Raw genomic sequence first — 12454 nt, 5'->3', positions numbered from 1 at the left:
CTGGTTGGATCTCCCTATGGTCCAAGGGACTCTTAAGAGTCTTCTCCAACACCACAGTTCAAAAGCACCAATTCTTTGGTACTCAGTTTTCTATCTAGTCAAACTTTCACATCCATACATGACTACTGGAAAAACCATAGCTTTGACTAGATGGACCTTTGTTGGCAAAGTAACGTCTCTACTTTTTAGTATGCTGTCTAGGTTGGTCATAACCTTCCTTCCGAGGAGTGAGCGTCTTTTAATTTCATGGCTGCAGTCACCATCTGCAGTGATTTTGGAGCCCAGAAAAATAGTCAGCCACTGTTTGCCCATCTATTTGCCATGAATTGATGGGACCAGATGCCATGATCTTAGTTTTCTGAATGTTGAGCTTTAAGCCAACTTTTTCACTCTCCTCTTTCACTTTCATCAAGAGGCTCTTTAGTTTTTCTTCAGTTTCTGCCATAAGGGTGGTATCATCTGCATGTCTGAGGTTATTGATATTTCTCCTGGCTATCTTTGTTCCAGCTTGTACAAAGCTTAGAGGAGTATAAATCTTATTTAAAAGAATGTTATAAAGCAAGTTATGTATTGTTGACCAATACAGTGTAGGATTGACTGCCATCTACCATCCTTGCACACAATTTCTTCTGCATCTTAAATTGGTAATTTTCTTCACAGAGAATAGATATTTTTTCTCCATCCTGATATTTAATTATAGTTATCATATCTCGAGTATTGGAAATATGAAATGGAGGTGAGCATTGTATTTGTGCTCCTAAAAGTATTAAAATTTGATTTATTGATTAAAAATCCTAAGTTAAAATATTAAAGGAATAATTTTCAATAAAAAAGCACTAATAATATAACATAAATGATAGAACAATAATAATGTTTATATATATCATATTCTTAAGCTTATTTAGCACCCTAATATGTCATATTTAGTTTATAGTGCCACGGTCTTCCTTGTATATTCTTCCTTTGGTCCATTTTGTGTAATATGTGTAAAACTGATTTTAATTATTTCTAATCATTAGGATGTTCTGAGTGAACTTCTCACTCAATTACAGGCACTAAGTAAAAACTGATATTAGGGTCTTTAAAAAAAACAAAACAAAACAGGTATCTATGATCAGATATATTGGTATTGGGTTAAAACCTTCACAAGATTTTCTATCAGTGGAAGCTGATTATTTAAAGGGGAAACTACACTTAGTTAATAATCAATTAATTGGATTCAGATTCTTGACAAAGGTAAGGACTAGATTTGTTCACTGGTACTGTTCACAGAGTGTACTGTTTACAGTTTAGAACGCCCATGGCGTTAGTTTACTAACTTGCCTACACTGTTAAGGAATATATACATTGATGAATGCACCTGCTTTAACAGATTAGAGATCCTGACTTTAGTTATGTGACCAGCAGGGTATAGATGATCCTTCAGTGAACTGTGGGCTTCACAGGTGGCACTAGTGGTAATGAACCCTCCTGCCAATGCAGGAGACACCAGAGTTGCAGGTTCAACCCTTGGGTAGGGAAGATCCCATGAAAAGGAAAATGGCAACCCACTCCTGTGTTCTTGTCTGAAAAATTCCATGGACAGAGGAGCATGGTGGGCTGTACAATCAAATGAGGTGACAAAGAGTCAGACAAAACTGAGCAACTGAACACACACGCATAGATGAGTGTTTTTCATTTTATAAACAATATTTTTCTTATTTATCTTTTAGATATCTTGCAATATTTTTTCAGTGTATTCTTAAGCTTATTTAGCACCCTAATATATCATATTTAGTTTATAGTGTCTTAAGATATGAGAGAGTGATATAAAAAAAACAAGTAATGTTAAGGAAGGAAATAATAAGTCCACAGAATAGAAAATATTGTATACCATCTACCAGTGTAAGGAATAGGACAAAGATTTTTATAGTCATTACTTTCTTCAACAGTTTACTTAAAGTCCTGACCCATGTAATAAAAGTTAAAGAAATCAAAGTAAAAATGAATTGGCAGAATAAAAATCTTATATTTACAATGATATAATTGCCAGGCGAAAGACTGTTAACAGATCCACAAAACAATTCCTAAGATGAATAAGGCAATATAGTACAGAGTATAAAATCTATATATAAAAATCAAGTGCATTTCTTCACATTCGCATGGAAAACAGAAAATGTAACATTGAAGAACTGTATTTGTAATGTTATAAATAAAATATGAATACTTTTTAGAAGTGTAATTTTCTATATTTAAGACATTTCTAGGAAAAGAGGAATAGAAACAAATGATTGAAGAGATACATCATGCTTATGGATTGAACACTCGATATGGTTAACATGTCAATTCTCACTAACTTGTCTTTCCTTATACAATACCATCCCTTTAATTATATAAACAGATATTTTATAGAAATTAATAAGCTTTCCTTAACATTTCTATGTTACTGAAAAGACCTGAATAACTAAAACTAAAACTAAATCTTGAATAAGAACACAATTGAAAATGTGCAGCATACTCCAAGACTTACTACAAAACTGTAGTTACCAAGGCAAAGTGGTTAGGAGTTAAGAAGAGATAAATGGATAAATGGACTAAATAGAGAACCAGAAATAAATCAACATTTCCATAGTGGGTTGATTTTCATTTCAAAGTCTATTTCATTAATGTTGTTAGAACTGATTACCCATAATTTAAAAAATAACATTAACTCCCACTTACTAAAAAATAAGGTAGATGGAATCCATAAATAGATATTCTAAAACTATAAATCTTCTAGAAGAAAATGTAGTACACATGCATTTTACTACATGTAAATGTGACTTGCTTCCTTTAAAAAAGAACTGTAAACATGTTGAATGGTACATAGTAGATTTCTTTTTGTATTGAAATCAAGCTACTTTCTCTATTTCTTAGGGTTGTAGAAATTGATAAAAGTATTGGAAGATAGATGCATAGATAAATGTATAGTAGTTTCCAGCGTAGGCACAATTGTGTGTAATATGTCAAATAAGAAACAATGATTTTCCTATAGTAATGAGCACACCTACTGCCCAGATGTTAATTTAAAGCCACCAAATTTCTGGATGGTTCGTTACATAATTGACTAGTGCACATGATGCAGTTAATATTTAGAGACACTGTTTTGGAGTTTCTAAATTATCTTCCAGATTGATAAATAACTAGATGTCTTTAAAAGACACAAACACACTACTTGTAAAAGTTAGACAGAAATAGACAGAATTTTTGTAAATATTATAAGCAGGAGCTTACCTCTGCAGGTTGCTTCAGGGTCCCATCTTCCATTTATACAGATTGAATGTTTGTGTTTTCCTCGACATCTGTACCTTATTTTGGTATTATGATCAAATTCATCTCATCTGACAGGCTTGCCTCATGTACACTTAATCTTAATGATTTACACTTCTGAAGTTCGTCTGTTGCTATAAAAGGAAAATAGTCACTTGAAAGGACTAACCAAAGTATCTACTGCTACAAAGAGTAACTATGGAGTCAAGAGTATGATTAAATTAGAATGTTTGTCTATAAAGTCCACCAACCAAGTTTTTCCTGATCATAATGCATGAAATGGGATATTATGTATGCACGTAAGTACTGCAATCAGTCTGTGAAGTTTCAAAGAAAGTACCCATTATAAAGATATTGTGCACTGTGGGGCTGAAAAAGCATCAGAGATTCATTTTTTGGAATGATCTACACAGTAAATAGTCATCATCTGACCAAATTGGGTCCTATACTTGATTCTGTGCAAATATTCACATTCATTTGTTTTTTGATCTCAAGTAGTTCTGCATTATGTTTAATTCAATCTTAAAACATTAAAAATGATTATCTATAGAAACAAGATATATCAAGTTTCTTATTTAAATGTATTTTTTCAAGAAAGAAGATGTAATTAATAAGAAAAATACCTATATTGTATATTTTATTGAATGTATTTAAACCGACCTTTTGCATGATTCCAAAAAAAAAAAAAAAATACAGACTTGAAATGAGAAACTAGGGCTTAAAGTTGTCACCTTTTTCCAGTATATACTCTGAGACTTGGTGAGAAACTGTTTTTCACTCCAGGTTATCCTATAACCTGGGTTTCCCAGGTGGCTTAGATGTTAAAGATTCTGCCTGTAATGCAGGATACCCAGGTTTGATCCCTGGGTCAGGAAGATCCTCTGGAGAAGTGAATGGCAACCCACTCCAGTATTCTTGCCTGGGGAATTCCATGGGCAGATGAGCCTGGTGGGCTATAGTCCATAGGGTTGCAATGAGTCAAAACACAACTGAGCAGCTAACACTAACTAACAAGAAATTTTTGCTGGCCCTTTCAGGAGTTCAGTATGGACTATGAAAGTATTTTATGTAGCTATATATTTCAAAAATTCAATGCATCTGGGAGTTCTTTTAGAATTAGACAAAATATCAGTGTAGGTCTTGATTCAGTTCAGTTCAGTCGCTCAGTTGTGTCCAACTCTTTGTGACCTCATGAATGCAGCACTCCAGGCCTCCCTGTCCATGTCCAACTCCAGGAGTTTACTCAAACTCTTGCCCATCAAGTCGGTGATGCCATCCAGCCATCTCATCCTCTGTCGTCCCCTTCTCCTCCTGCCCCCAATCCCTCCCAGCATCAGGGTCTTTTCCAATGAGTAACTCTTTGCATGAGGTGGCCAAAGTATTGGAGTTTCAGCTTCAGCATCAGTCCTTCCAATGAACACCCAGGACTGATCTCCTTTAGGAGGGACTGGTTGGATTTCCTTGTAGTCCAAGGAACTCTCAAGAGTCTTCTATCAAAAGGTCTTTGGTAGTGTTCCTTAATTAAACTGTTAATGATCAGAGTCAAGGGAGGATGAACAGCACACAGAAAAGTCAGGTGACTGGCCGAAGAAAGTAATGATTTCAAAATTCAACCCTGAAAAAATAAAATAAGGGGATGAATTCAAAACACACTAAAGGCTTAAGAAACTCCCTGTTTTTAGGAGTAGTCCAGAGTACTGAGGGAGACAAAACAAGGTAGCAATCTTCAAGAAGTGGTAGCTGAAGGAAGGTCGAGTTGTTTCTGGAAGGAAAACCAATTTGCTTCTTCAGAGAAAATAAACATATGAGAAGAGTGAGAAGCTAGACTAGAGGGAGGTACAAAATAGGCATAGAGAGGGTAATAAGGCCTGTTATAGCTGAAAGAGATTGTTTCCCACTGAATACAGGTATAGGATTAGTCTTAAGAAGGAAAACTCTGAGATCTGAAAACTCTGAGAGTAATAATTGAAGCGGAAGTTGCCGTGTAAGGTAGAAAGAACAGTTGACAATTTTCTTGCCTAATGTTACCCTGGGTTTTTCTGACAGGAAATGAGGTGAGCTCATTTGCAGAGACAGAAGAGGGGGAAAATGAGGTTTGATTTTGAAAAACTGGAAATATCATTGACAAAAATGTGTTTAGCAAAAGCAAAGATAAATCAGCACTGATATGTATTGACTAACTCAATAAACACCTATTGAATATCTCCCATCTGTCAGCCTGTTTTGGGGTATAGACAATATGTCATGGAACAAAATAGCTGTGACTCTCATGGAACCCGAGTCTAAGCCCTCCCTTCTTCTTGCAATAACTAATGACTAGAAATCTGATGAGAAAATAAGTCTGGACAGCCAGGGCTCTCTTTGAATGCAGAACCCAGGAAAACCACAGGGAAGAATTTATTCTCAGAGAAAAGTGAATAGAAGGTAATTAAGATTCTCCTGGTCAGTCACCAAGATGGTCATCCAAAGGTCAGGACAAGTCACTTGCAGGGAAATGTATCAGTCAGGGCAGATTCCTGGCCCCACCCAAAGTGCCTCCAATGACAGTTATCTACTGACAGGGAGGGCTTGAGCCCATACTCCCCCAGCACAGTAACTTCTTTTTGCTGTATTTAAAACAGACTGAGAAATTATAGTTATCAGACGCTTTGAGAGAGGTAAAACCCCTATAGGAAGGTATCAAATGGATATTTTCTCAACTATAATTCCTGATTTCAAAAATCCTAAAAGAAAGAGTATCATATAAAAACAAAAATCGTATTTCTGCAATGCTAGTTGTATTTTCCTGGTAACTAGTACTCATATTTTGATCACATGAGTATCTATCAATCAGTAAGATATAGCTTCACACTTGTCAAGTTAAATGATGTTAATATCAGGACAGAAATATTCATAAAATTCTATTGCTAGTTTATCTTTTTCCTCTTTAGACACATATTGAACTATAAATTTTGAGCATTACTTTGCTAGCATGTGAGATGAGTGCAATTGTGCAAGAGTTTGAACATTCTTTGGCATTGCCTTTCTTTGGGATTGGAATGAAAACTGACCTTTTCCACATATGAGGTGTTTGTTGACAGCCTGAAAAGTAAAATTTACCTGGGCCATAAAACTGTTGAATAAACCCATCTCATTTCTATAATATGCTCACCCTGTGTGTCTGTCTGAAATCTCTATTTTCAGGCTTTCTTCTCTACTCAGAGTTCCTTCTCCTTCTTCCCCTGTGTACCACTCAGTCTCACATGACCTTGTTTCCTTTCTCAAAGGAAAATAGGAACCATCAGCACCTGCTTCTTTTCAGCATTAGATTTACATACTCATTTTCCTTCCTTCCTCCTGACAGACAGTTGTAAGTAGAGCAGTTGTCACCAAAGCCCAGCGCTTTCTCAGCCCCGCTGGTTCCTCTCCCACCTCCGTCTCTGGGAGCCAGTGTTCTGTCTCTGCCCACTTCCCTTTCTAGCTCACCCTCTTCAGCTTTCAATACACGCTCATCTTTCCCATTAAAACGATACTTCATCCAGTGCATAATTCTCCAAGCAATATCTCCTGAACCTCCTGTTCTCTGTGAAACAGTTATGTCTGCGTGCTATATTAAGCTTCTAAATCATTTTCTCAGCAGGTTCTATGTAGGTTTTGCTGTATTTACTCCATCCAAAACCATCTCTGTTACATTTATTGTTGACCTCTATATAGCCAAATTCATCACATTTTTACAGTCTTCTAACTGGACGTATCAACTGAATTAGAAATATTTACCACTGTTCACTATTCTTATGATGTAATTATGTTACAATTTCCTTAAATTAATTGTATGACATAAGTATGTGAGCTAAGTTGCTTCACTCATGTCCCACCCCTTGCAACTCCATGAACTGTAGCCCACCAGGCTCTTCTATCCATAGGATTCTCTGGCCAAGAATTCTGTAGTGGGTTGCCATGCCCTCATCCAGGGGGTTTTCCAGACCCAGGGTTGGAACGCCAGTCTCTTTATGTCTGCTACCTTGGCAGGAGGGTCCTTTACCAATAGCGCCACCTGGGAATCCTAGTTGTATGACAGGCATTGCCAAAAGAACTTTACATGAATAATTTAATAACTAAAATATCCTTTGAAAATATTAGAGCATTTGTAAATATGAAATCATTTTACATATTAGGAAGAATGAAAAAGCTTAAAAAGCTTAAAATAAGTTTGGTTGTTACCCTAAGATTCATACTTAGCAAGAGTCATTTCAGCCTGATTCCTCAAGAACCAGTATTAATCAATCTACTGTACTTTGTCTCTCTTAAATCATTTTCTTCTCTCCACATTTATGAAACATTAACTCTGACATGTTTCCCCTAAATTCTCTGGGTCCTCCATTTTTCTGTCCACTTTGCCATCTATTCCTCTTCTGTCGGACACCTCAGTGTCAGAAGGCTTCAGGGTTCAGTCTTGAGCTCTCTTCTATTTTCATTTCTTTTCCAACTTGATGTCACCTTTTACAGAGTGATACTCTCCCATGCATATCTCCTGAGCAGACTCATGTATTAACACTGTAGTTGGCATATCCAGTGTTTATGGTCCATGGGCAGCCCAACCACAAGGTGTTCAAGTCAAAGTTGTGATGCTTTTCCCAAAGTCTCCTCTGTCCTGCCCACCTAAAAAGTTATTTCCATTTACTCTCTTGCTTATTAAAAAATGGTAAACGAATATGTAAATGCCTTCACCTTTTCGTCTTCCTGACAGTGTTTAGTAACATTATCTATGCTTTCTACCAGGGAAACATATACCAAATCTATCCCCTCTCTGCATCTCTCCAGTTGTGACCCTATATAATCCCCACTCTTTCTCACCCTACATGAGTCTTCTCTTGTCCATCATAGGTATAGCACACAGAAAAACTTTCAAAAACCCAAATAAAATTATATCACTCCTTTCCTTAAAATTCTTTATGGCTTTTCATCAATCATAAAATCAATCCAAATGTTAATATGCCTTGAAATAACTCAGATAATCTTTCCTTTGCCTCCTATCAGGCTCAGCTTATAAAATTCTCCTGCATCTTGAGTAGAATCCATTCAACTTGACATTTTCCAAATATTGGTTTATTGCCAAAGCTCTGCACAAAACTCTTCCTTTGCCTTGGTACACTCATCATTGACCCAGCTTCCCAGAGGCTGAAACTCTGTTTCTAGCTGGTTGGCAAACATGAAAGAGACCCATGTCATTGTCCTCAGTTCTTGTCCAAGATGGAAAATGAAGAGTTACTCTCAGAGCCTGCAGAAATTAACACTCAAGGTAGGAGGTATAAACAGAAACTCAGGAGCAAAATAGTTGAAAAAGTTGTAAGACACTACCATTCTGGTAATGAGTGAGTTTTGGACTTCAAAACATCCCCTCCTTCCAGTTTACATCAAGTTAGAAGGAAAAAACCTTAATTCTAATAATCATCTTTTAAAATGACTTTAGGCCAGTCAAATTTATTAAAAAATAAACTATTTCTGACAATTAATGTTAATCCTGTTCATCTTGAAGAAAAGAACATCAGAAAAAGAGCACTTAGCATAAGATGCACATTTATCAGGCCAGCTGTCCTCACCACACACAATGGAGCCTGTGGTGCCTCCATCTCAGTTCTCATACCATCCAGGCATTAATAATTCAGCCTGTCATTCAGCATGAACTACATGCCATCACTCTTGGCTCTTTCAGTTCAGTCACTAATTCTTGTCCAACTCTTTGTGGCCCCATGGACCACAGCAGGCCAGACTTCCCTGTCCATCACCAACTCCCTGAGCTTACTCAAACTCATGTCCACTGAGTCGGTGATGCCATCCAACCATCTCATCCTTTGTCATCCCCTTCTCCTCCTGCCTTCAATCTTTCCCAGAATTAGGGTCTTTTCCAGTGAGTCAGTGCTTCACATCAGGTGGCCAAAGTACTGGAAATTCAGCTTCAGCATCAGTCCTTCCAATGAATATTCAATACTGATCTCCTTTAGGATCGACTGGTTTGATCTCCTTGCAGTTCAAGGAACTCTCAAGGGTCTTCTCCAACATCACTTTTCTTGGCTCTGGAATTCTCAAATACTGGCCTGTCACAGGACTCTAAGGGATAATGGGATCAAAAATTCATTTCTAATATTAATTAGTTGGCAGTCTGACTGAGTCCCACCTCAAGGGGAAATGGACTTTCCAATTAGTATGTGCTAAGGATAAAAATCCCTTATGACTATACAGTGGGAGTGAGAAATAGATTTAAGGGACTAGATCTGATAGACAGACAGCCTGATGAACTATGGATGGAGGTTCGTGACACTGTACAGGAGACAGGGATCAAGACCATCTCCATGGAAAAGAAACGCAAAACAGCAAAATGGCTGTCTGAGGAGGCCTTACAAATAGCTGTGAAAAGAAGAGAAGTGAAAAGCAATGGAGAGAAGGGAAGATATTCCCATTTGAATGCAGAGTTCCAGAGAATAGCAAGGAGAGATAAGAAAGCCTTCCTCAGAGATCAATGCAAAGTAATAGAGCAAAACAATAGAATGGGAAGGGCTAGAGATCTCTTCTAGAAAATAAGAATTACCAAGGGAACATTTCATGCAAAGACGGGCTCAATAAAGGAAAGAAATGGTGTGGACCTAACAGAAGCAGAAGATATTAAGAGAGGTGGCAAGAATGCATAGAAGAACTGTACAAAATAGATCTTCCTGACCCAGATAATTACGATGGTGTGATCACGCACATAGAGCCAGACATCCTGGAATGTGAAGTGAAGTGGGCCTTAGAAAGCATCACTACGAACAAAGCTAGTGGAGGTGATGGAATTCCAGTTGAGCTATTTCAAATTCTGAAAGATGATGCTGTGAAAGTGCTGCAGTCAATATGCCAGCAAATTTGGAAAACCTAGCAGTAACCACAGGACTGGAAAATGTCAGTTTTCAGCCCAATCCCAAAGTAAGGCAATGCCAAAGAATGCTCAAACATTACTAGTACACACAGGTAAAGTTGTCCATTCTCCATCCACACCCTGAATTTCATGAGAACCCTTCATTAGAAATCTGGGGATGGAAGCATATTTCACCACTTCATTGTGTCCATATTCTTTTTCGTGTATTCCTTTCCCTTTCCTACAGAGGAGTTTAGGAGGTGTAGCACACGATTTTACTTTCCCTACTGTAGAAATACTGTGCAATAAGTGATCAGATTTTCTGTTTTATAACTGAAAACTCCAGCTAATGCAGAGATTTATAGAATTAAATTGTCTTTTATTTATTACATGATTTATTTTGGCATTCTTAATGAAAAAAGAATGAAAAAATTTTACACAAGACTCATATTTCCTAATCCTATTATTCATTCTGAACTAGCATATTGAAGCCCATGTAAGCCCAGAAAGCATATTCAGCAATCTAGACCATCTAAATAAGCATACAAACCAATTACTCAGTCTGGGTGTATAAATTTTAGCAATATTCTTATCCCACAGAAACACTGGGAACCTTCTGAAAAAAATCATTTGAGACAAGCATTTGAACAATATAACTTTGATTCATATGATTTAATACATATGATTGAACTGGCAATAAGCTAATTGAGCACTGTTTAGACACACTTGACAGGACGAGATAAAATTCATATATATAAACTGTGTCCAATATTAATGGTGGAATCGTAGGAAAAAGGAAAACTAATGAGAAGTCCGGCTAGTGCTGGTTCCTCATGCGTTTCTGTGGATACTCCACCATACATTTCAAGAAGCACCTGGAGATTAATTTCTTAAATAAAGAAAACTGAATTATCTACTACTCAATACATGTCCTTGGTGGGTATATCTCTGGTTTACGGCATTAGATTATAGATGCACTGGAAGTGGACAGAAAATTAAGAGAGAGAAATAAAGCAGTTGATAACTGAAATCCCAACTCTTGTTCCAGCAACTGTCATATGAATATTTATCTTTACACATTGGAGGTTTAGGGAACCATCCAAAGTGGTAACACTGAACTGAATCTGCTCCGACCATAATACATACTTGTCTGCAAGAGAATTTCAGCACATCTCTAACCTTAAATGTGTCTTTCTTGGGATAAGCATCTAAATATATATCTATTTCTGGAATCCTGCATTCTCTTTTTATAGAAAAAGACAAATAATTTAGTAAGAATATTTAATCATTGCAAAATAGATACTATTGTGTTGTGTAAAATGAGGGTCGGGGTACCGCATACACAGAAGGACAGCACATTAATGCTCTTCCTTGAAAAATATTACATATTAGGTTTTATAAACCCTCTCACTCATCAGGGACTGTTTGATAAGTATTAAGTCATTGAACAGCAACATATATGTCCCGATAATTCATTTATAAAGTCAACTTGTTAATATTGGATGCAATTTTATCACTGACATTTACAAAACATAATGGTACTTTTTTTGTCTCAAAATGTAAAAATATTCTTTCAGAATTAAAAAAAAAAGAATGTAATAATTTAAAAAATGCTATTTTAAATAATTTAATTGGGAAGCTAGAACACTGAGACACATTTTTCTTTGAGTCATAGTAACATTAAAAATCACTTAATTTTATCTACAAGTGTAGAAATCAAATTGAAACATGATCAAATTGAAACATGAAACAAAATGAGTAAACATATTCAAGATCACATAGGCTTATTTTAGGTGTCTTCATTACATATATGATATACACACATCTTATCTTCCTTTACCTATAAATGATCTTAAATATTATTATATGTTTAATTATTCTGATTCATTTTAAAAATGTGTAAACTTATCATTGAACGTTTGTAAAATCTATGAAATTTGTGACATTGCTTAATGTGTGTTAGTCACTCAGTCCTGTCTGATGCTTTGTGACCTTATGGAGTGTAGCCAGCCAGACTCCTCTGTCCATTTGAATTCTCCAGGCAAGAATACTGGAAAGGGTAGCCATTCCTTTCTCCAGGGGATCTTACTAAACCAGGGATCAAACCTGGCTCTCCCACATTTCAGGCAGATTCTTTTCATCTCAGTCACCAAAGATTGCTACATATTATCAAAAATTGCACTATTCTTATTTAGAATGTTCCTATTTTGGTAAGTAGTTTGAAAAATTCAGAATTGGAATTTAAGAATTAGAATCTCACCAAAAAGAAAGATCATACAATCTAAAAGTCTAAACCTT

At 36.3% G+C, this 12454-nt stretch overlaps 1 long non-coding RNA gene across 2 annotated transcripts in view; it reads right to left on the bottom strand.

Moving 5' to 3' along the window:
• LOC139037540 (uncharacterized) overlaps positions 1–3872 on the bottom strand; it is a 29653-nt gene extending 25781 nt beyond the window's left edge. For both annotated transcript variants that reach the window (XR_011490421.1, XR_011490422.1), the window contains exon 1: positions 3253–3872. This is a non-coding gene — a long non-coding RNA (uncharacterized lncRNA). The remainder of the gene's footprint in view (positions 1–3252) is intronic.
• Positions 3873–12454: the final 8582 nt, after the last annotated feature.

This window comes from Odocoileus virginianus, chromosome 11 (genome assembly GCF_023699985.2).
Source record: "Odocoileus virginianus isolate 20LAN1187 ecotype Illinois chromosome 11, Ovbor_1.2, whole genome shotgun sequence".
NCBI classification, from domain to species: Eukaryota; Metazoa; Chordata; class Mammalia; order Artiodactyla; family Cervidae; genus Odocoileus; species Odocoileus virginianus.
The sequence above is the reverse complement of the archived record's forward strand: the minus strand, read 5'-3'. Positions and strand labels throughout refer to the sequence as shown.